General features: G+C 41.1%; 2 protein-coding genes across 10 annotated transcripts in view; one reads left to right on the top strand and one right to left on the bottom strand.

Moving 5' to 3' along the window:
* The window catches only part of R3hdm1 (R3H domain containing 1), a 134,352-nt gene extending 121,247 nt beyond the window's left edge, over window positions 1-13,105 (bottom strand). For all 7 annotated transcript variants that reach the window (XM_041648181.1, XM_041648178.1, XM_041648183.1 and 4 more), the window contains exon 1: window positions 12,933-13,105. The gene's annotated coding sequence lies outside the window, so the exon portion shown is untranslated. The remainder of the gene's footprint in view (window positions 1-12,932) is intronic.
* Window positions 13,106-13,434: 329 nt separating this feature from the next.
* Window positions 13,435-24,137, top strand: part of Zranb3 (zinc finger RANBP2-type containing 3) — a 179,379-nt gene continuing 168,676 nt past the window's right edge. For 2 of the 3 annotated variants that reach the window (XM_041648189.1, XM_041648187.1), the window contains exon 1: window positions 14,003-14,185. The gene's annotated coding sequence lies outside the window, so the exon portion shown is untranslated. Of the gene's footprint in view, window positions 13,774-14,002; window positions 14,186-24,137 lie in introns of those variants that run through there. The other variant, XM_041648188.1, reaches the window with a different exon arrangement.

Genomic DNA, 24,137 nt, shown 5'->3' with positions numbered 1-24,137 from the left:
TATAATGGTTACAAAGGTTAAGGTGATAATTTTCATTACATGTGTTTTATCACATTAAAAAATAAAAACCTGGCAACTACTCACAGTATCAAATGTTCTTTAAGATTTAGGGTTGTAGAACTCAAGAACAATGGCAAGGGGTTTTTGATCCTACTGCATGTACTGGCTTTGGGGGAGCCTAGGCAGTTTGGACGCTCACCTTACTAGACCTGAATGGAGGTGGGCGGTCCTTGGACTTCCCGCAGGTCAGGGAACCCTGATTGCTCTTCGAGCTGATGAGGGAGGGGGACTTGATCGTGGGAGGGGGAGGGAAATGGGAGGCGGTGGCGGGGAGGAGGCAGAAATCCTTAATAAATAAATAAATTAAAAAAAAAGATTTAGGGTTGTGTACATTATATGCATATATACATGTACTCATCTACCTAACCTAACCCATACTAAAGAACAGCTCAGATTAACTCTATTTACTACTGTGTTACAACATACTAGACTTGTCTATATGAGAAAGGAATGATGTTTATATAACACACATAAAAAAGTTGAAATTCATCTTTATTCAAGGCTAGGATTAATACAAAAGACGACAGAGTCCTTCATCTCTTTGGTCTTCTTACTACCACACAAAACATTTTCTTATCAGAAATCTCCAAGGGAAAGATTAAGATGGTACAATGTGAAGGATGGTGGAGCTTCAGAGATGGCTGAGCAGAAGGTAAGTGATTTGCTGCTCTTGCAGAGAACTTAAATCCCAGCATACACATGGTGGTTCACAACCACCTGTGACTTCAGTTCCCAGGCATCTGATACCCAAAGTCTTCTTCTGTCCTCCATGGACTCTAGGCATGCAGAAAGACACCAAACACAATTTTTTTTAAATAAAAAAAGAAAGAAATTTCTTCCTTTTATCTCCTTGCAGGAATGTTGGCAGAGGCCATTCATTTATTCCTGCTGCCCTAACCTGAAATAATCACACAGAAACTATATATTATTTGTAATACTGTTTGGCCAATAGCTTAAGTGTATTTCTAGCTAGCTCTTACATCTTAAATCAACCATCTCTATTAATCTATGTATCACCATGAGGTCATGGCCTACCGGCAAGGTTCCAAAGTCTTTCTCACTGACAGACCTATTCTCTATATCTTTTCCAACCTGGCTATATTCTGTTAAGCCATTGGCAATATAATATATTCACAGCATACAGAGGGGAATCCCATATTAAGGGAAAACAATCTTTCTTCCACTTAAAAATTTGTTTTAGAAAGAAAAAGTAAAAATATATCACAAAGGATGAGAATAATAGATGGATAGAATCACAAGTACAGTCCTGTGGGCAAGCATTTTCTTTTGTCCATCACTCTCTGACACGTATGTGGTCAGCAATTAACAAATCTAGGGAAAGCTGGGAAGTAAGTTCGAAAAACAGAGAATATATTCACCTGAAATTAGAGACCAATACCCTCCTTCAACAGGTATTTAGACAGTTATTTAAAACACGCACGGCAGCCGGGCGGTGGTGGCGCACGCCTTTAATCCCAGCACTCGGGCAGCAGAGGCAGGCAGATCTCTGTGAGTTCGAGACCAGCCTGGTCTACAGAGCTAGTTCCAGGACAGGCTCCAAAGCCACAGAGAAACCCTGTCTCGAAAAACCAAAAAAAAAAAAAAAAAAAAAACACGCAAGGCTAAATATCACTGGTATCCCAGAAGAAGCATGGTAAGGGTACCATGAGAGAGCTATAAATTAAGGTCAAGGCACTGAATTCAATCAACTCTGAAGAGAAAAATGAGGCAAAACATTCTTATTAAGGGAAATTTTATGTATGGCTTAACAAAGCAACATTTGTTTTCATGTTAGTATTCCTTACCCTTAGCTTATCACTTCTCAGTCTTCTAAGATCAAGAGCAGTATCCTTAGTAATTACACTGCACTTCCCTACACCTGAATTTAAAACAGGGCAGTGTTAACCAGTTAACTTTAACTGGGCAGAAACATGAGTTTTTCAGGTATCCCTGATGATCTACTGTAGTCACCCTAAGAACCTTTTCAAGAAACTCACTCAAATTTGATACCCCAAGAAACACTGGTAATAACACTGACAGGGCTAATCCTCTCAACTCACTAAGACACAAACAGAGGTGGAGTTCATCTGTCAATGCTAGAATCTTGGGGATCGTAACAGTTTCTTTGTATACTGCCCAACAAAGGTGTCACTCCAAGGAAACTAATCAAGGCATTAGGTGACAACAAAGTCCATGATTTTCTAGGTCATAGGTCACAGGCCTCAAGCTAGTAGTACTAGACAGAACCCATGCCTGGATACTATTGCTAAATTTCCAAGTTAAGACAGTTCTAGGTCAGCAGTTAACCTATAGATAAGTATGTGACCATAATCATGCTAGCTGCAAAGTGGTGACTCAATCAAATACGGGTATTCTACTACACCTGCCTCAGAACAGAAAGCAAGTTTCAGTATACAGATACGGAGCATGCTTTTGATGTGGCCCATTGCAAGCAGCAAACCTGTAAACCCAGAGACCTCAGTAGTGTAACCATCTACATCCATCGGCCAAAACAACCCGAACCAAAAACAGTTCCAGAGGAACAGAGAAGACAACCAGTAATCCTGCTTGCTCAGAGATGACTAACGAAGCTCCCCAGCATCCCTATCCAACAGAGTGCAGTTAGTGGGATCTCATGGGACTACAGAGTACAGTTAGCCGAACACTTTAACCTCAGAATATAGAACATAACCTAACAGGCGCCACTAAGATCTTCCTGCCTAGAGATGATACTAGGTGGTGGTGCTTTATGCAGAATCTCAGGCAAAATAATACAAATCTGTCACCCAACAAGGAATACTAGGAAAAGCAGGAGGAGACAGCTATTTTCTCAAATGAGTTGCCTGCACAATAAAGACCCAAAAATAATGAAAATAATCCCTATCAAAATTCTAATGCTGTTCAGGCTAAATGGCACACACCAATATTCCAGCACTTGTGGGGTCAAGGCAGAAGGATCACGAATTCAAGGCCTGCCTAGAGTACATAGTGGGACACTGTCTCCTAAGCCCTTAATACATATTCAAAAAAAAAACCTATGAATGAAAAAAATAAAACTAGATGGATATCTTTTCTGATTTTATCTTCCTCTTCCTTCCTTCCTTCCTTCATTGGTTTTTTGGGACAGGTTTTTCTATAGCTTTGGAGCCTGTCCTTGAACTCACTCTGTAGACCATGTTGGCCTCAAACTCACAGAGTTCCACCTGCCTCTGCCTCTTAAGTGTTGGGATTAAAGGCATGCACCACCAATGCCCAGTCCTTTTCTGATTTTTAAAGCAATACAGGGTGGTAATAATCTACTGTTTCTTTAAATTTTAAAATAAAGATTGAAGAAATAAGGAGGCAGTATAATCCTGGCATATTACATTTTTGGAAGTCTAGTATCACTGATTGTTCCAGACTTGATTGCCTAGAATGTATTTTGCCTGAAGTTGTAATGTTTTCTCTTTAAGATAAACTTTAACAACAGTATTAATAATATCTCTTTCTTATAAATCTACTCATAAAAAGCCAAGAGGTTGGATAATACTGAGAAAAATAGGGAAGTGATAAACTGAGTAAAAAAAAAAATAACTTTTTTTTTTTTTTGGTTTTTCAAGACTGGGTTTCTCTGCAGCTTTGGAGCCTGTCCTGAAACTAGCTCTTATAGACCAGGCTGGCCTTGAACTCAGAGACCCACCTGCTTCTGCCTCCTGAAAGCTGGGATTAAAGGTATTTACCACCACTGCCTGGCTAAAATAACATTTTTAAAAACCAACTTCCTGATCACTACAACCAGTTATGGAAGGATAATGGTTCACAACATAGAGTTAGAGGTGACATTGCAAATGTTTAAAGAGAAATAACGGCTGAGAAACATGATGAAATCCATTACTATCACATTATTCCAAAGTACCCTCATCAGTTTCCCTTGAAGCCAAAGAAAGAAATCAAGATATTTAGGAATAGAAAGTCCACTATAATCATGCCCACACCTAACTTTCCATTTTGATTACTTCTCATTTGTCCTGAACTGCAGCCACACTAGGGCACTTACTTTGTGTGCCATATGACTGTTCTCTAGATCCCTTTCCAGCCATACCCCCATGAGTCACATCTCTTCTCTAGGCTCTGGGCTCCAAAGCACTGTTGCTTCTACCAGTCTTTTTGTTTCATGATCTACTGTATGTCTCATAACACCCCCAATCCTCCAGTCTAGCCACCATTTGCTTTTTGAGCATTTACTATTTCATGTGGTCAATATGACATGTACTTACTGTTATAATTTATTTAAAAACGTCGCAAAGAGAAGTCACACCATGCAAGAAGGCTCACATAGGTTTAATGAAAGAACAGAGAGAAGAGGCAGAGAGGGGGGACAAGATTGGCAGAAGAGAAAGAGAGAAGGGTGGAGGGTGAAGCCTACCTTTCAAAAGCGAACACAGCAAATGTGCACAGGGGGTGATCTTAGTGACTGCAGCTGAGGACATATCAGACCGATGCCTGCATATTAACACTTATTCACGCTCTCTCATTTAAAGATGTATGCATTAAAAGACACTAAGTAGACAAGGACCTACTCCATAAAAATGGACAAATCTTAAAAATAACACAAAGTAAAATATCATTTAGTGGACAACTAAACCCCGAGTGCTGGGATTAAAGGCATGTGCCACCATAGCCCGGCTCTACCTATCTCTTGTTCCCCACTAATTCTTATTTCTTGCATATACATGAGAAACATCCTCTACACTCATGAGACTAGATGGAAAACTTTGCTGAGCTCAGCTTTGCTCATGCCTTCTTATACGACCCCAATCTAAGACTAGTACACTTTGAAAAACATATTCTACTTTCTTTTACATATAACACATGCCCATTAAAAAAAGATGTTCTTCCTAACAAGAACTAGCCAATTCTTTGTTTTGGCTTTAAAACTAGTCTTTTGAGCCGGGCGATGGTGGTGCACGCCTTTAATCCCAGCACTCAGGAGGCAGAGGCAGGCGGATCTCTGTGAGTTCGAAACCAGCCTGGTCTACAGAGCTAGTTCCAGGACAGGCTCCAAAGCCACAAAGAAACCCTGTCTCGAAAACCCCCCCCCCAAAAAAAAAATAATAATAAATAAATAAATAAAAATAAAAAATAAAAAAGAACTAGGCTTTTGATATGTTCACACCCATGCACCCATAATGTGTGCAATACACATTCAAAATCCTGAGTAAATAGAAAAGAGTTATACAACTAACATCTAAATATCAAAGTCTACATAAAATTAACAGTGGCCAATAAGCATATACAAAGTTATTGGCTATCTTTACCCTGTAGAGAAATGTAAATCAAAAAATGAAGACATCACTAAATATCTACTAGCACGATTATATGCAAAGTTAAGATAGACACCAAGTAGTTGATGAATGCTGCAACATGGGTGAACCTTGAAAACACACCAAGTGAAAGATTTCCACATGTTGCACAAACATATGACTAGAACAGACAAATGTGAGACAGAAAGATTTCTGCTTATCCCAGATTGCAGTGGGGTGTATGTATGGTGGTGAGAGGACCTCTGATGGGTACAGGGTTTCTATCTGGACAATGAGGAGGCTACAGTTGGATTATGGCTACTGTGTCATAACCTGTGAATGCACGAAACCTGGTGAGCTGTATACTTCAAATTCATAACTCTTAAGGTATGTGGATTGTCCCCCAAAGCTGTTTATAACAAAGTAGCACAAAGAACTCTATACTGGCTAAATCTAATATTATTTATATGTTGCATTATTTTAACTTGCTATGTACCCCTGGTTGGCCTTGATATTTCCATCAATCTTCCTGTTTCATAAGGAACATACTTTACGAAAAGGGAATCAAGTACTGTGCTTCATTTCATAATGAAATCTAATGAGTTTCTTCCAGCTCGAATATATTTTACTTCACAAAGACTTTCAAACACAAAATTATCATTTAGATAACCAAGAAAGTATGTATGGAAGGGATGAGAACACTGGTTAAAATAAACTAGTTATTAAAATGTTCTATTTCCACCACGTATAACGGCATGACCCTGTAGGGTGGGAGGAGTTACAAGAATTGTTTGCACTCAGTAGCTCCAGATCAGCCTGGGTATCAGGGCAACATCATGTCAAAATATAAACAAATACACAAACAATGCGTGGTAGAGTACTTAACACCATCTGGAAGCTCTGAGTTTCATCTCCAGCGCTACCAAAAATAAAATCAAAACCCAAAAAGCCTTACTTCTCAAAACTTAAATTTTTTACCTTTTTAATATTTTTATTTATTTGTCTAGGATTTTTGGAGACAGGGTTTCTCTGTGTAATAGCCTTTGCTGTCTTGGAACTCTTTATGTTGGCCAGGCCTCAAACTCACAGAGACCCATCTGCCTCTGCCTCCCAAATGCTGGATTAAAGGTGTGTGCCACAATACTAGGTGCAAATTCTTAAAAGCTTTTTAAATAGCACAGCCTAGCTCACAACTTTAATTATGTATTTATTAGTTTTTTGAGACAGGATTTCTCTGTAGCTTTGGAGCTTTGGAACTCACTCTGTTGATCAGGCTGGTCTCGAACTCACAGAGATCCGCAGGTCCTGCCTCCAGAGTGCTGGAATTAAAGGTGTGCACCACCACTGCCCAAGTGTATTTTAAGGTTTTTTTTTTTTTGGTTTTTTTTTTTTTTTTTTTGGTTTTTCGAGACAGGGTTTCTCTGTAGCTTTGGTGCCTGTCCTGGAACTAACTCTTGTAGACCAGGCTGGCCTCGAACTCCCAGAGATCCGCCTGCCTCTGCCTCGCGAGTGCTGGGATTAAAGGCGTGCGCCACCACCGCCTGGCAAGTTTTTTTTTTATATTCATTTATTATGTATACAATGTTCTGTCTGTATGCCTGCAGGCCAGAAGAGGGCACCAGACCCCATTACAGATGGTTGTGAGCCACCATGTGGTTGCTGGGAATTGAACTCAGGACCTTTGGAAGAGCAGGCAATGCTCTTAACCACTGAGCCATCTCTCCAGCCCCTGTATTTTAAGTTTTAAGTAACTGTAGGTTCACAGGAAATTGAAAACAAACAAAAACAGTATAGTAAAATCTAAAATGTACCATTCATTTAGCTTCCCCTAATACCATAACGAGAATGCCTTTTTCTATCAAAGCTACTTTTTTAGCTACCTATTTAGTTTAAAACCTTACTCAGTTGAGGCCAGCTTGGCCTACATAGTGAGTGTCAGGCCAGCATGGGCTACAAAGGGAAACCCTGTTTCAAAACCACAACCCCAAACCAAAAAACAAAGCAAAACCACACTCAAGACTTATCTGAGAGTGTGGTGATGTGCAATTCTATGAAATGTATAGGTTAATTTACCAACAACCACCATAATCGAGATACAGAGCTGTTTCACCACTACACCCTTCCCCATCATCATCCATCACCATCCCAACTTTATCATTTCAAGAATGTTATATAAACGGAACCATACGGCATACAACCTTCTAAGATTTTTTTTTAAATATTTATTTATTTATTTTATGCAGTTAGCCAGAAGAGGGCACCAGACCTCAAAATAGATGGTTGTGGACCACCATGTGGTTGCTGGGAATTGAACTCAGGACCTTTGGAAGAGCAGGCAATGCTCTTAACCACTGAGCCATCTCTCCAGCCCCCCTAAGATTTTTTTTTAAGTTTTCCTATTTTCCAAGATGCTGCTGTACCAATAGCTTGCCCTCTTTATTGCTACACAGTATTCCATGCCTAGAATGCTATGGATATATCAGCTTAACTTACTCAGTGAAGATCACCGGGGTTATTTCCAGAAAACAACTACTCAATTACTTTTTTTAAACAACAATTCTATAATATGAAAGTTCCTTTTTCAAGACTTAAAAAAAAACCCAAACAAACAAAACAAAACAAAAAAATGGGGAGGGGGGCTAACACTTGTTTAAGCTATTTCTTGCAGAAAATTTTAATTTCACATTAAAATTTTTATTTAAATTTCTTATATTCTAGATCTTCCCTTACTATGATGACCATCAAGAAGAACCTGTGGGGGGTGGGGGGGGGCGGAGAGATGGCTCAGTGGTTAAGAGCTCTGACCTTCCAGAGGACCCGGGTTCAATTCCCAGCACCCACATGGCAGCTCACAACTGTCTGAAGATCCAGTTGCAGGGGATCTGACACCTTCATACCAATGCACATAAAATAAAGTTAAATAAACCATAAAAAATATTAAAAAAAAAGAAGAACCTGTAGTTGATTAAATTTCTACCTCAAACTACAAGGTGGCACCTGAGTGTAGTTATGGAGCCCCTTTCATGTAGAAGACGGGCTAGTAAAGCTACCTGCACAGCTAGTCTGCAAAGGCAGCCTAGCTCTGTCACTCGGAAAACTAAAACCAGCAGAAGTCAAATGGTTGAACCTCCTCTACAACAGACATCAGATAACTGCCCCTTGAGGTCAGGAATACAAACAATTTCCCAATTTAATTTCTTTTGGAAGGAAATTATAGCAAGTTGTGGATGACATAAGTTAAGAAGGCCAAAGAAGTACCCTTAAAAATGCTAAGTGACCTAGTATTTACAGAATAAGAGGTTCAAAACATACAATTTGTCTGGAGTAGTGAGCTTATGGTCAAAATTAAGAAAAGAGGTCACAGAGGCTGGAGAGATGGCCCAGCGGGGTAGGAGCACTGGCTGCTCTTTCAGAGAAACTGGATTCAAACCCCAGCACCACATGGCAGCTCACAACAGTCTATAATTCAAGTTCCAGATGATGTCTTCTAAAGTCTGAGGGAGGGTACCAGGCATACAAGAGGTACACAGACAAATGCAGGCAAAATATCCACACACCTAAAGTAATAATAAATAATTTTTTAAAAGGCACCCATCTGCCAACTAATAAAGCGAAGAACAAAATAAAATGTAAGGAGATGTTTAATGTAACGTATGTGAAGACTAATGACAGCAAAATACTAAAAACCTGAAAAAAAATCAAATTGCTGGGAAAGGCAGGCGAGAACTAGCTCTGAACCAGGGTTTAGTATCTTATGTCACTTGTCCGTTGGTGACTAATTAAACCACATTTTGGAGATTACACATATTCATATGTAGGCTAACACAAATATAAGCAAATTTGTTCAATTTTGTTTAATTTGTACCTTATATAAGAACCAAAGTTAATTTGATAGAAATTTCATTTATGTTATTTGATGCATGACATGTATTACTGATAAAAGATTATAGTGAACCTCAAGGATTATGTGAAAGACAACTTAATATTTTTAAGTTTAATATTACTAGGAAAAATGGACTCATTTCCTTTTCTTTCATCTGCCATGTCAATTTATTACCTAAAGCTCTAAGTACATCATTCTTCCTATAGATAAGAGTGACTATAGACACATCACTGGTTCTGTGGTTTGCAACAGGAGCAAAATTTTCATTCCCACTCATAACCACACCTCTGTGACATATGACTGCTGGACATTGTACAATGGTTCAATAGTGTTAATAAGAAAGTTTTCTATTCAAGTAGGTACAGTATATTACAGACTCATTAAGTCTTTAGCATGATTTGTCTAACACTTAAAAAAAAACCTTATCAAACCCTTACTAAACTTCCTTACTTCTGAGAATTAAAGCTTAGTATTAACCCAAATGACTATAACAGGATTCCCTCCCCTCCTTGAGACAGGGTTTCTCTGTATATCCTTGGCTGTCCTGGAACTTGATCTGTAGACCAGGCTGGCCTTGAATTCAGAGATTCATTTGCATCTGCCTCCCAAGGGCTGGGATAAAGGTGTGCACCACCACCGTCCGGCTATAGCTATATATTTTAAAACACCAACTGAAAAGAAAATTTCTTTTGTTACTTGGTAAGTCCCCTTAGAGAAGAACCCAAGTACCATTTGGCTGTTCAGATGCTGTCAACCTTGGCTATCACTGCCATCAACACTTCACAACACAACAGTTCGCTTGCTAATCTAAAATTGCCTCAACTGCACAAACTCCAAGGACACCTTTATTGTGTGAAAACCCACTATATTTTCAAAACAGCTGGGGAACAGAAAGGAACATGTTATTTCAAAGAAAAGAAACATTCAAGGACTGCTAAACAATGGGCTGGAACTAAAGAGCAAGGATTTAGCTTATTAGTAAAGAATTTGCTAGAATGTGTGAGGTGAGATGTTCAATCCCCAGCACTGAGGAAAACAACAAAAACCCAAAACCAAACCAACAAACATGAAGAGCACAAAGCAACAGTCTGGTATGGTCACATAAATCAAATAACTTGCTCAATCTTAACTTTGTATCAAAGAGGCACTTGCCTTCCCTGGCAGCACCAGGACTAGGATAGCAACTGTAAACTAGATCTTGAAACATATTAACCATGTAGACAATATCACAACACTTAACTACTACAACACAAAATAAATTGTTATTATGGGTAATCTATTTGAAATACATTCCAAATACAGAAATTTTAAACAAAAGGAAAAAAAATCTTGTAAAAAACCTCTTAGGTACCCAATGACTATTTCTCATGTAGTTTCTGCTTTAAAAAAAAAAAAAAATAGCTAGAGGCCGGTAAGATGGCTAAGTGTATAAAGGCACTCCACTTTCAAATCTGATTGCCTGAGTTCAATCCCAGAGACCAACATGATACAAGGGCAGAAGTGACTTCTGCAGATTGTACCACTGTCTTCTACCTCCCAAAATGTGCTATGGCAGTTGTGTGCGCCACCCACTAAGTAAATGTAATAAAACAAACAAAAATGGCTATAAGCTATTATTTTAGGTCATTGTGTATATTAACACTCCTACAATAATCAACAGCAGAAGAAATTTTGAGGCTGCAGCAATACCCTCTGCACATGAACAACAAATTCATTCTCTAAATATGAAAATAAATGAGAAAACAAAAATTAAATTTAATGTAATAAAATAACTATGTATGAGAAACAATCCTAGTAGTTTTACACATTCTCTATCTAGGCCTCTCAACTCCAAAAGATTAAGCATTATCCTCCCCCATCATACAGATGAGGAAACCTAACAGAGACTCACAAAAGGATCCTACAACTAGTAAAAGAATGTAGTCTCCTGTATTTTCATCAGTTCTTCCCTGCAAAGAATTCATGAGACCTAAAAATATCATTGCATAAATTACCAGTTAATTATCACGTTCTGAGAAATATGCTAGGCAATGTATAAGAACTTCACAGAAGAGCTAGGGGAACTGATCTTCCAAAGCTATGTACCACATTTAAAAAAATAATAACACACAAGCAGATTACTTCTTGATCCAAATTAATGGATCTATTTCACTTCGGTATCTACTTGCATTATTTTAAGAATATGGCGGATTCCTAAGATACTATAGACTTCTCCGACCCTGAAGAAATAGTCTATCAGTCAAAGAGCAGACTTCTCAGTTTACTCTAGAAACTAGTAAATCTTAGAAATTGGGTGGTCTGTAGTCATTATATTATAGATTACCAGATTCATTAAGTTATACTTTCCTAAACCAACAACAGTGGAACTTGAAAAGATGAGCACACTATCAAAGCCTGATGCAAATATAAGAAAATTCCCTAAAATATAGCTAAGGATGAAAAATTTTAATAATGTTTGTTCAGTTAAATGTGTAGCTACATGAACCTTATTAAGGCAAGTATTACAAAAAGGGACTTCCAGTTTGATTTGAACCATCTTTTTAATGACACAGTGCTCTTGAAATCAATGACATTTAAATTTAAGGAGTTTCTTTAGCTGGGTGGGGGTTTCTCTCCTCTATAATCCCAGCACTTGGGAGGCAGAGAAAGGTGGATTTCTGTGAGACCAGCCTGGTCTACATAGGGAGTTCTAGGACAGCCAAGGCTACAGAGAGACCCTGTTTGGAACACCGTGCCCCCAAAGGTGAGGGGGGGCGAGGGCAGGGGCACATTCTTTAAACTCACCCATGCCAACTACAACCTTAGTGTTGGGGTACCCTTGTCTGTGCGTATTCATTCATGCTGGAACTTCATTTTTTTCTTCTTCAGAAATTCAACTTACTTAATTAAACCTTACTGATTTGGAAAATACCTCTTCACCTCTTAGCTAGTTTAGAAGGCTTGCTACCTCAGGGCCCAAACCGTAGGGGTCACAACAGCCAGGCCCAATTTGTTTATCTATAAAAGCAAGTTCAAACAACAGTGACACCCTCTTGCACGTAATCACCACAACAAAACAAAACAAACAAACAAAGCAGAAACGAGAAAAAAAACTTCCAACACACAGGGATGGAAAGGGGGGGAGGGGAGTGAACAACATCATAGCGTCCCTGTAGGACCACGAGCGACCAAGGCTCTGACAGTCATTTAACTTTCTTGCTAATTTCTCCACTGTTTTTTTCTCGCAGCACAGGCTCAACGAGCTGTTTCCTTATCGGCGAGGGTGACAAATCCCCGGAGCGGGGCTACCAGCCCTGGGCATCTGCGACGGGCCACGGAAAACAGCTACACGAACGGCCCCAGCTCCGGCCCGGCCGTGGCTGCTTCTCCCCTCGGTCCTTTCCGGATCTCCGGGGTTCACGAGAGCAGCAGCTGCATCAGGGACGCTCGGGGAACCTGTCCCCAGTTCCCCCGCTAGGCCTCAAGGGGTTGGCGCTGCACATGGCCCCAGCGGGCCGGCGGGCACGGCGCGGTGGAAGCAGCGGGCGGGCTCGCCACCGAACCCCACGACCCCTGACGGGGTGGCGGGAGGGACGCTGGCTCCTCAGCGCGTCGCTCGCTGGCTGCCTGACTCTCCCGCTCCGTTAGCGCTACCGGTCGGCGGGCGGGGGAGGGGAGCAAGCGCGTTATTCCCGGGACGCCGCGGGGGAGGGGACGACATCGCTTACCCGCGTTACTGAGGAGAAGGAGCAGGAGGAGGCGGCGTGAGCGCGGCGTGGCGGGGCGACGGCGGGGCCGGCTGGTTGCAAGGAAGAGTCTCACGGAAGGGAATTAACCCCATCACCAGCCCGGACACCGGCTCCAGCTGCAGCCGCGGCGGCAGGATCCCGCCCCTTCCCACCACGCACTAGCCCCGCCTCCCCGTTCGCGTTGACGGGTAGCAGGTTCCCTCATACGCTGGGTGAACACTGAGTGACATAATGCTTATCCAATCGTAGTTTGGAAAACCACTTTAGCCCCACCCCGTTATCACTGCGGGGCCGCGGGAGAACTGGGCTAAGTCTATCTCCAGCCCCCTAAGAGAAAGAACCAATCCTAGGCAAGTGATCGTTCTTGAAGGACGCAATAGACAACCAATGATGAAGCTGGGAGGACAGCCATTTTGCCCACTTGTGAAAGAACCACCTTTTCCCACGAGTAAGGACCGTGAGGTAGTCTAGTCCCGGGAGATTTTATTCACTGGATATATGGAAGGCAGCTATATTTCTTCAGGGAATATTTGTAGAGCTCCTGAGAAGGAAAGGAGAATTTTGTCCGTCTGTGGGAGATGTGGGGAAGGCTTTAAGGATGTGGCTCCTCCCCTTAGCGGTAACGGGTTCCAAGCGGAACACCTGGTTTCTCCGGTCTTAGTGGTGGAGGGCAGGACTGCGGAGTGCTTTGGCTTATGGAACTACCGTTCCCAAGATGCTTTGCGACGCCCCCGAGCAGTTTCCTCCACTTGCTTCCTGTCGTGTCTCATGGGAATTGTAGGTCTTGAGAGGTTACCACGCGCCCTTCTTGTCCAGATGGGTAGGTGTAAAGTTTTGAATAATTTGAACTTTCGAATGAGGTCGCAAGGTTCTCTTCAGGTCTTTTCTCCTTACTGAAGGAGGAGAGAAAATATAAAAGAAGGGTGGGCAGTTTTCTCGGAGCTCCACAGGGTTTTACAGTGCTGGTATTTGAACTCACCCACTGGTAGGTCACCTCCTGACGTCACTTCCGCATAGGCGAGGACGCTTGCAAAAACCTTGGCGGGAGTTGCAGATTCTCAAACTAGCACACCAGTATTGGCGGCCTGGGAGTGCTGTGTGGGGCAAGAGGTGGGATATTGAGTATATTTTAGTTGCATTTTAAGAAAAGAGTGGGTAAGAGTCGTCGTGGCTCATGCCTATCACAGCAAGAAGCCGAAAGATCGACGCGAGTTCACAAGCTGCGCTACAAAGTGAGTGTTAGAATAGCTGGAACTGCAGAATTGACCTTGTCTAACACACACACACACACACACACAGAGAGAGAGAGAGAGAGAGAGAGAGAGAGAGAGAAAGAGGTGAGATGACAGGAGTGTAATTTCCGAGCCCCTAATGTAATTTCCTATCCTGCTTTTTATTTCTGCGGACCCAGTGTTTATCAGTTTCGCTCACTAGTAAGATTGCACCTCTTTTGAGTTTGTAGAGGGCCCTTTAATTTGCTTTTATCCACTGAACATGAAGCAGCGTGGGTTTGTATCCTCGGTTTGACTGAGCTAATTCCTCCTATTTATACAAACACTCTCCAGAAGTTGCCTTTAAAGGAAGAAAGCTCAGGGTTGTTAGACTAATGGAGTGGTCCTGTTGCCATTCTGGTTTTGAGTAACCCATTCATAATATTAAGTGGCGGTCAGATGACTCTTATAATACTCAAGTGACCAAAAGACATCATCAAAAAGGCTTCAGAATTCACAGCCTAGTAAACTTAGCAAAGGAGGCATGCCAGACTGATCACCTCAAGTCTGATGCCTTTCAGAGTCTCTCCCATCATTTTACTGGAGACTTTGTCTTACAACTTTTCTTGTAAATATTTATTGAACACTTACACTAGTAGTGAGTGTACCAGACTTAAAGGGTTCAACAACAGTGCACAGAAAGGTAAGGTTTCTTTTTAATTTTTGTTGTTGTTCTTTAAAAAGCGTGAGGAAGAGAAAGATTAAACAAAATTAATGTCTTCTAATATCTCCCTAAATCCAGCATCTTCAAAGTCCTGATTTGTGTGTTGATTTGGTTTTCTCTTTGCTTTCTACTTTTAAATTTAAAATTAAAAAATTGCCGGGCGGTGGTGCCATACGCCTTTAATCCCAGCACTCAGGAGGCAGAGGCAGGCGGATCTCTGTGAGTTCGAGACCAGCCTGGTCTACAAGAGCTAGTTCCAGGACAGGCTCCAAAACCACAGAGAAACCCTGTCTTGAAAAACCAAAAATAAATAAATAAATTAATTAATTAAATTAAATAATTATTGTCTATCCATTATTTTTATTGAAGTTCTATCAAGTTTGTGTCCTGGTACTCATAAGAGGTGTTTATACACGTGAATGAAACTCTTAACTAGTGCAATCCTAGATACAGAAATATATCTGTAACTTGCAGACAACCAAAGCAATCTTACTTCCTGTTTTGTTTTGTTTTTCAGGACAGGGTTTCTCTGTGTAACAGCTCTAGCTGTACTTTCTGTTTGTTAAGGGGGAAAAAGCCTTTGTTTTTTAATGTGATACTTTGGCATGTGTGAGTGTGTATGTGTGTGTTAATGAACTCATTACAGTTGACGGTTTCTGTTGATACCAGGTCGCAGCTGTTTAGTCCCAAATAAACGCACAGGGGTCTACATTTATTATAAACTGACAGGCCTAGTAGCTCAGGCTTCTTTTTTTTTTTTTAAGACAGGGTTTCTCTGTAGCTTTGCTGCCTGTCCTGGAACTAGCTCTTGTAGACCAAGCTGGCCTCGAACTCCCAGAGATCCGCCTGCCTCTGCCTCCCGAGTGCTGGGATTAAAGGCCTGTGCCACCACTGCCCGGCTAGCTCAGGCTTCTTATTAACTCTTATATTAGCCCATAATTCTTGTCTGTGTTAGCTATGTGGCTTGGTACCTTTTTGGCAAGGCAGTCACATCTTGTGTTCTCTGCCTCTGGGTGATGACTGCAGACTCAAATTTCCCTCTTCCCAGAATTCTCATTGCCCTGCCTGTACTTTCTGCCTGGTTGCCCCACCTCTGCTTCTTGGCCTAGCTATTGGACAATCAGCATTTATTTAAAATACAAGTGACAGGGTCAGAACCTCCGGTACAATCTGCAGATAAAGCAGAAGGCGCCATTGAGCTGCATCGTCCCATTGTGGAGTTGGAATTTCTCATGGTGTTTAGCATTATGATCCCTAACTGCTTAGTTGGGCTTTTTCATAAACTCTTTCAGAGTAAATCAAGTCAATAAGTAGTAATAATGACTGAGCATTTTATCTGAACCAAAAATGGGTTAAGTGTGTTTACGAATTTCCTGTGCTACATCTCTGGTGTATTTTGTTGTTATTTTTGTTTTTTGGTTTTGAGACAGGGTTTCTCTGTATAAGAGACCTGACTGTCCTGGAACTCACTTTGTTTACCAGTCTGGCTTTGAAATCACAGAGACGTCTGCCTCTGCCTCCAGAGTGCTGGAATTAAAGGCGTGCGCCACCAAAGCCCCACTCTGAGTTTTATTTCTGAGTGTAGAAGACAGACTAAGGGCCTTGCGTTTGCTGGGTATGTGCTCTATCACTGTTATATGCTCAGTCTTGGTATTGTTTAATAATTGACGGAATTGGGGCTCAATAAGTGCAGTAAGATTTTAAAGTCTCACCCCTTAGTCAAGACAGCTTGAGGCTGAGGTGTATACGCAGGTCTGCCGCTCTAAACTGCTTCTCAGATGTTTGTGAGTCGTAGAGTTCTGCCTTCCTGTGTCACTGCAGTGCTCCAATTAAAGGCATTCACCACCATGCTCAGCAGAAAGATATTATTTTTGTTTTGTTGCATTTTTTTTAAAGATTTATTTATTTAAAAAAATTATTTATTTTACTTGTATGAGTGCATCTCTGTATGTACACCATGTCTATGTCTGTAAGAAGGCATTGGATCTCCTGAAACTGAAGTTCCAAATGGTTGTGAGCTGGGAATCCAACCTGGGTCCTCTGCAAAAACAGCAAGTTTTTTTTTTTTTAAACTACTGACCCCTAGCTCCAGCATCTCAGCAGGAAGACCTGTTTTAATGAAGCACTGCTGCCTTATTTAAAGCTCAGTGAGTCGACTGTGACAGTATCACTTTCACTTTTTATGGCTACCTGTATCCATGGTGTAGTTCAAATGTAACCTGTTTCTTGCTAATGGCTATTTATAGTTTCCAGTTAGTAAATTTCTTTTTGTTACCATAGTGAAAGCATATAGCAAACTCTATCGTCTTAAGCATTTTTGTTTGTTTGTTTGTTTGTTTTTGTTTTTTTGATACAGGGTTTTTCTGTGTAACAGTCCTAGCCATCTTGGAACCAGCTCTTGTAGTCCAGGCTGGCCTCAAACTCACAGATATTCTCCTGCCTCTATCTCGTGAGTGCTGGGATTAAAGACGTGCACTACTACCCAATGGCAATCTTAAGTATTCTTTTTTTTTTTTTTTTTTTTTTTTTTTGGTTTTTCGAGACAGGGTTTCTCTGTAGCTTTGGAGCCTGTCCTGGAACTAGGTCTTGTAGACCATGCTGGTCTTAAACTCACAGAGATCCACCTGCCTCTGCCTCCCGAGTGCTGGGATTAAAGGCGTGCGCCACCACCGCCCGGCAATCTCAAGTATTCTTAAGTATGGATATTACAATGTATTAACCATTTGTACCTTGTTATATAATACAACTGTAAAATGTTTCTGTCTTACACAACTAAAATTGTGTTTTCTGTCTTCCCTGACCCTTTGCTTTCTGTTTCTGAGAACGTGTCTTATACCTCATACAAATTTAACAGGATCCTGCAGTGTTGTACACTTTGTGACTCGCTGATTTAACTTAATGTCTCCAGAGTTCATCATGTAGGATGTGGTAGGATTTCCTGAATCCCTGGTACTAACACTATGTAAATGAATTCATCTGCTGGTAGGCATTTAGGTTGCTCTTCACTCTTGGCTTTTGTGGCCAGTGCTGCAACTAACATGGGAGCGCAAATTCTTTGTACATGTGTGTGCACAAACTGAACTGTAGACTCTGTGTGGAGCTGTGGTAGTCAGTTCTCTCTTACTGTGTGGGGCGAGAGAGCAAACTCAGGTCACTGGGCTTGGCTGCGGGAATTTTTATCTTCTGAGCCGTCTCGCCTACCCAACTTTTTAAAAGTAGGTTTAGCTGCAGAGCTTCTGTGATTCCTAAATTGTTCTCCAGAAGAGGTATTTCCATTTCCTTTGCTGTAGGACTCTTGGACCTGTTCCCCAATTATGTGTGTGATTGTGTATCTGTGGTCTGCAGCTGCACTCCCTTGTGCGCACGCTTGTGGAGACTAGACTTTCACTCTGGGGTGTCTCCTCAATCTCTTCTCCACCATACTTTTTGAGACAGTGTCTCTCACCCAGCCTGAAGCTTCCCATATCATCCTGGCTGGCTTAGGAACTGCCAGGACCCTGTTGTTTTTGATATACCCCACCCACCTCAGTGCTTGGGTTACAGTTTAATTTTTTATGGGTTCTGGAGGTCTGAATTCAGGACCTCAGACTTGTCCAGCAAACATGTTACCCACTGAGCCATTTCCTGAGCCCCCATTTCCTGTCTCTTTACTCCGTCTAGTCCGATTGTAAAGTGATGACTCATTAATGCAATTTGTATCTATTTGAATCCCCCTGATACTGAATATGTTTTATATGTATATTGCCTGTTGCTGTCTAGTTTCTTTTAAGAAGCCTATTACTGTCCTAGCATCACAATAATTTTAAAGAAATACTTCAGTTTTTTCACATATTTGGGGAATCTTTTACTCACATTTAAAATTTTCTTTTTAACTTTTAAATGCTGTTTTTTTTCCCCCGAAATGAGTTTAAATAATTACTTTAGTGTTTAAATCTAACAGTCTCCCCCCACCCCCAGACAATTTCTTTGTGTTGCTTTGGAGCATGACCTGGAACTCGCTCTATAGACCAGGCTGACCTCGAACACACTGAGATCCACCTGCCTCTACTCCCCAGTGCCACCACTGCCTGGCTTCATTCTTTTGTAGTGTCCATCTGTGCTGTCAAAAGTAATTTCCTCTCTCCGGTATACAAAAAAAAAAAAAGTATCGTTAATTTTTTTCCCATTTTTTCTAGTTACTTACATTGTTTTTTGGTTTAAAGAACACAATTGGGATTGTTTTGTAAGGTGCTGGGAATTTAACATAGGTCTTCAGCTTTCTGTCACTGAACTAGCTTTTGGTCTTGTTTTTAGATCATCCTCAAGTAGCCTTAAACTCTCCACGTAGCTGATGTTGACCTTGAACTCCCATCCTCCTGTCTCTACCTCCCCAGTGCTAGGGTTACAAGCACGTGCTATGCCATCCTTAAATATGTCAGGGGAGTGATGATCTGGAAGTTCAGACTTTTACATCAGACCTGTCTAATCCCTGGACTCGGTGTCATCACCAGTCAGTTCTAAGACTTGTGTAAATTCCTTATTAGTCCAGATTCTCAATTTCAACATGCAGATAACAGTATTTTGTCGGCCAGTGAAATGGCACAGTGGATAAAGGCACTTACTGCCAAGGCTGAGGACCCAGATAAGTCCCCAGAATTTATATGGTAGAAAGACAATTGGCTCCCAAACATTCTCTGATCCCTACATAGATGTTACAGCGCTCTCAAGGGCACAAACACACCACTGGATAAATAAATGTTAAAAATAAATGCTTTGTAAGTTGCTTTGAGAATTGCAGAGATTTTATAAAATGCCTCAGCATAGTGCCTCCATGGAAGAGATTGATTGTCCAGTAAGTGGGAGTTGATTTGTTGATGGTGTATTGGTGAGCTTAGCGGCCTTCCAGTAAATGGGAGTTGTTTTATCTTTCTTCTGAAAACAGTTGCCTATGGAATGAAAGGTGTCTTTGCTTTTAAAGTAATTGACATTTGATATAGCAGCTTAGGAAGCCTTGTGATAAACAAGTCAGAAAATATTATGTAATTCTATTGCAATTGATATGCTATTATATAATATTAAATTTTGCCAATTGAACATCCCAATTTATTAGATTTAGGATTTAGTTTACTGATGACCTATAAATATAGTTGTATCAGGGCTGGAGTGTAGTTTAGTACTGATTCTAATCTTAATCCCTCTGCAAAATGCACTAATGTATTATAATTGAATTTAGTGTATATTTTGTATATACTACAGTGCATGGTACTAGTCTCTTAGTTCCCCTGCCGCATCTCTCGTGAACTCGAGTTGCACACCAGCACTGTGCGTGCCTATGGCCACAGTTTACAGCTTCTCATCCCTAGACCTCTCCTACCTCTGGACCCAGCATGGGCCTCCTAACCTTTGTTGTTGTGGTGGTGGTGGCGGTTTGTGTGTGTGTTTTAAGACAGGGTTTCTCTGTAGCCCTGGTTCTCCTTGAATTCACTCTGTAGACTAGGCTGACCACGAACTCAGAGATCTGTCTCTGCCTCTCCGGTGCTGGGATTCAAGCCTGTCCTTTAAAACTTTCAAGAGACAAATAATAGTGACTACTCAGTGCCAGGAACTTCTGGGTGTTTAACATTAGTAAACAAAACAGAAAGAAATCTTGAGTTGCTGGGTTCACCTACTTCAGAGGCTGCTGCACCAGGAGGATCACAAACTCAAGGTCAGCCTGGTTGATTTAGTCAGACCCTGTCTAGAAATAAAAAGTTAAAGACTGGAGATACAGCTCAGCAGTAGAGTGCCTGTTTAGCATGCACAAGAAAGAGAATTAATTAAAAGAATTCTACTAAAGCACTCAGGAGGCAGAGGCAGGCGGATCTCTGTGAGTTCGAGGCCAGCCTGGTCTACAAGAGCTAGTTCCAGCACAGGCACCAAAAAGTACAGAGAAACCCTGTCTTGAAAATCAAAAAAAAAAAAAAAAAAAAAGAATTCTACTAAATCTTTCTTTCCCCAAATTTTCCTAGACAATAACTGTTCTTTCTTTCTTTCTTTCTTTCTTTCTTTTTATTTTTGAGGCAGGGTTTCTCCATAGCTTTTTGGTTCCTGTCCTGGAACTAGCTCTTGTAGACCAGGCTGGCCTTGAACTCACAGAGATCCTCCTGCCTCTGCCTCCCAAGTGCTGGGATTAAAGGCATGCGCCACCACCGCCTGGCAATAACTGTTGTTTTATTTTATGTGTTGGGACACACACAAAATTCAAAGCAAAACTTAGGCCCTCATTCAATTCTTATTACAAAAAAAGCAAAAACACCAATAAACCCCTGCCTTTATGAAGCTATGTCCAAACTAAGAGAAATAAACAGCAAAAGATGTAAACTGTATAGTAAGTACTTTGTAAACTCATAGGGGCTATCGAGGAGAAAAAAAGTGAGCCGGGGCAGAGCTATGAGGAGTTAAAACCCAAACAGAGTGGTTAAGTTATTTATTTATAAGTGATCATTTAGAGGAGTGTGAAGGACGCTAGGAAATGGTGGCTCAGATCAGACTTGCAGGTATATGGAGGTAGAATGCTATTCAGACAGATCAGCTAGTGCAAAGTTCTGAGACCTGAAAGAACAAGAACATTAGCATGATAAAAGCAGGTAAGGGATGGAGAGGTCATGGCATGTGGTAGGGACAACACGTTGAAAGCCTGTAGTGGGGCTGGGTGGTGGTGGCGCACACCTTTAATCCCAGTACTTGGGAGGCAGAGGCAAGTGGATTTCTGCCAGCCTGGTCTACAAGAGCTAGTTCCAGGACAGGTTCCAAAGCAACCCAGAAAAACCCTGTCTTGAAAAAAACCAAAAAACAAAAATAAACAAACAAAAAAACACCCTATAGCGGGACTGAAATCTGAGTTAAGGCAAGAACTATTCTGAGAAATAACATGATCAAATGGTCTCTTTCAGAGTACCCCACTGTCGTATTGCAAAAAAGTATTAAGGCAAGGTGGACACAGATAATAGCTAAATTTTCCCAGAAATTCTGACTAGAGACAGTGGTGGCTCAGATCAGGCAAGTAGATTTGTAAATGATTAGAAGTGGCGAGGTTCTGGATATAATCAGAATGTAGAGTTAACAGGAGTTGCTGATAGATTGGTGTGGAGTTTGAGACAGAACTGTGAGTACCTGAACGGATGCAATGAATGAAGCAAAGATTAGGGAAGAGAGTTGGAATTCTACTTTTGGAACCTTATAGATGCCTATTAGCCAGTTAGAGATGTCTAGTCAGATGTATGAATCTGAAGTTTAGAAGAGTTTCCCTTGTATAATTGTGGAAATTGTTGTTTGAGAAATAATATTTAAAACCTTGTATAAGATAACACTCAAGAATAAAGAAAGCTACTAGGAACTGAGCCCTGGTCCAGGAGTGAAGTTTAGATGAGAATGATTAACCAGTGAGGTGGGATGAGAACTGTGAGGGGTCTGCGTTCTAGAATCTATTAACCAGTGAGGTGGGATGAGAACTGTGAGGGGTCTGCGTTCTAGACTCTATTAACCAGTGAGGTGGGATGAGAACTGTGAGGGGTCTGCGTTCTAGACTCTATTAACCAGTGAGGTGGGATGAGAACTGTGAGGGGTCTGCATTCTAGACTCTATTAACCAGTGAGGTGGGATGAGAACTGTGAGGGGTCTGCGTTCTAGACTCTATTAACCAGTGAGGTGGGATGAGAACTGTGAGGGGTCTGCGTTCTAGACTCTATTAACCAGTGAGGTGGGATGAGAACTGTGAGGGGTCTGCGTTCTAGAATCTATTAACCAGTGAGGTGGGATGAGAACTGTGAGGGGTCTGCGTTCTAGACTCTATTAACCAGTGAGGTGGGATGAGAACTGTGAGGGGTCTGCGTTCTTGACTCTATTAACCAGTGTGGCGGGATGAGAACTGTGAGGGGTCTGCATTCTAGACTCTATTAACCAGTGTGGCGGGATGAGAACTGTGAGGGGTCTGAGTTCTAGACTCTATTAACCAGTGAGGCGGTATGAGAACTGTGAGGGGTCTGCGTTCTAGACTCTATTAACCAGTGTGGCGGGATGAGAACTGTGAGAGGTCTGCGTTCTAGACTCTATTAACCAGTGTGGCGGGATGAGAACTGTGAGGGGTCTGCGTTCTAGACTCTATTAACCAGTGTGGCGGGATGAGAACTGTGAGTCTGTTCTAGACTCTTAACAAGTGAGGCAGGATGAGAACTTTGAGTCTGTGTTCTAGATTCTAGTAAAAATACAATTAAATGGGGAGGGCTACTGTAACAATGGAAGGACCAGTAAGTAAGATGAAGACTCATTCTTTCCCAAGATGTGTCTTCCTTTTCTTCCTAAGCCAGAGTTTTTGTATATGCTATACTTCTTCCAAGAACTCTTCTTGATCCCGTCTGTTTTAGTTACTAATTAAATTTAATATATATGCATATATAATATATATTAATTATGCTAATTAATTAATATGTTAATTAACATATTAATATATGTTAATATGTTAACATACATATGTTAAAATCACATAAAGGACATATATATGTGTTTGTGTATGTGTGTGTGTTCTCTTCTAAACCCCCAGATATAAAAAAACAAGTCCCTATTCTGTCCCAGCTCAATACAAGTACCTTCCTACAGATGTTTTTTCAGAACATCTGTATTTACTACTAGATAGCCAGAGTCCAGCACGTAATCTGCTCTGTGTGTATACTGAGACTCTTATTTCTGAATGCACAGTGCCATGGAGTTCAAGAGGTTGGGTGCTAAGCATTTTAAACTATGGCTCTCTTTAGGGAAAATATTCTGCCTGTTAAAAACAGGTATTTTTTTTACTGTGATTTAGCCACAAACAGAATGTGTAACTCGGGCACATTTCCAATGACGAATAGAGGAAATACCTACAACTTTGCCTCACTTTTGCTATTTTGCCTATATGATCTGAGAATTTTGCCGTTCTGGATTTTATCTTTCTAGATACATCATTTTCTCCTCACCCTTTTTTTGAGACTCATTCACACCACGTAGCCCTAGCTGAGCTGGAACTCAGTGTGTAGACCAGACTGGCTCCCTGAGTTCTGGCACCACTGTGCACAGTGCGAGTGGTACTTTTTAAGAGAATTATTTAAAAATGAACTCTACTATATCTTTCATTCCCCAAATTTTCCTAGACAATAACTGTTGCTTTATTTTATATGTTGGGGCACAGGCAAAGCTCAGAGCAAAACTTTGTGCAGTAGTCAGTTGTTTACCACACGGGGCCTGGAGACGGAACTC

The sequence above is a fragment of the Microtus oregoni genome, unplaced genomic scaffold, assembly GCF_018167655.1.
Source record: "Microtus oregoni isolate MIOR12 unplaced genomic scaffold, Mior012 000003F_ref0000135, whole genome shotgun sequence".
Taxonomy (NCBI): Eukaryota; Metazoa; Chordata; class Mammalia; order Rodentia; family Cricetidae; genus Microtus; species Microtus oregoni.
The sequence above is the reverse complement of the archived record's forward strand: the minus strand, read 5'-3'. Positions and strand labels throughout refer to the sequence as shown.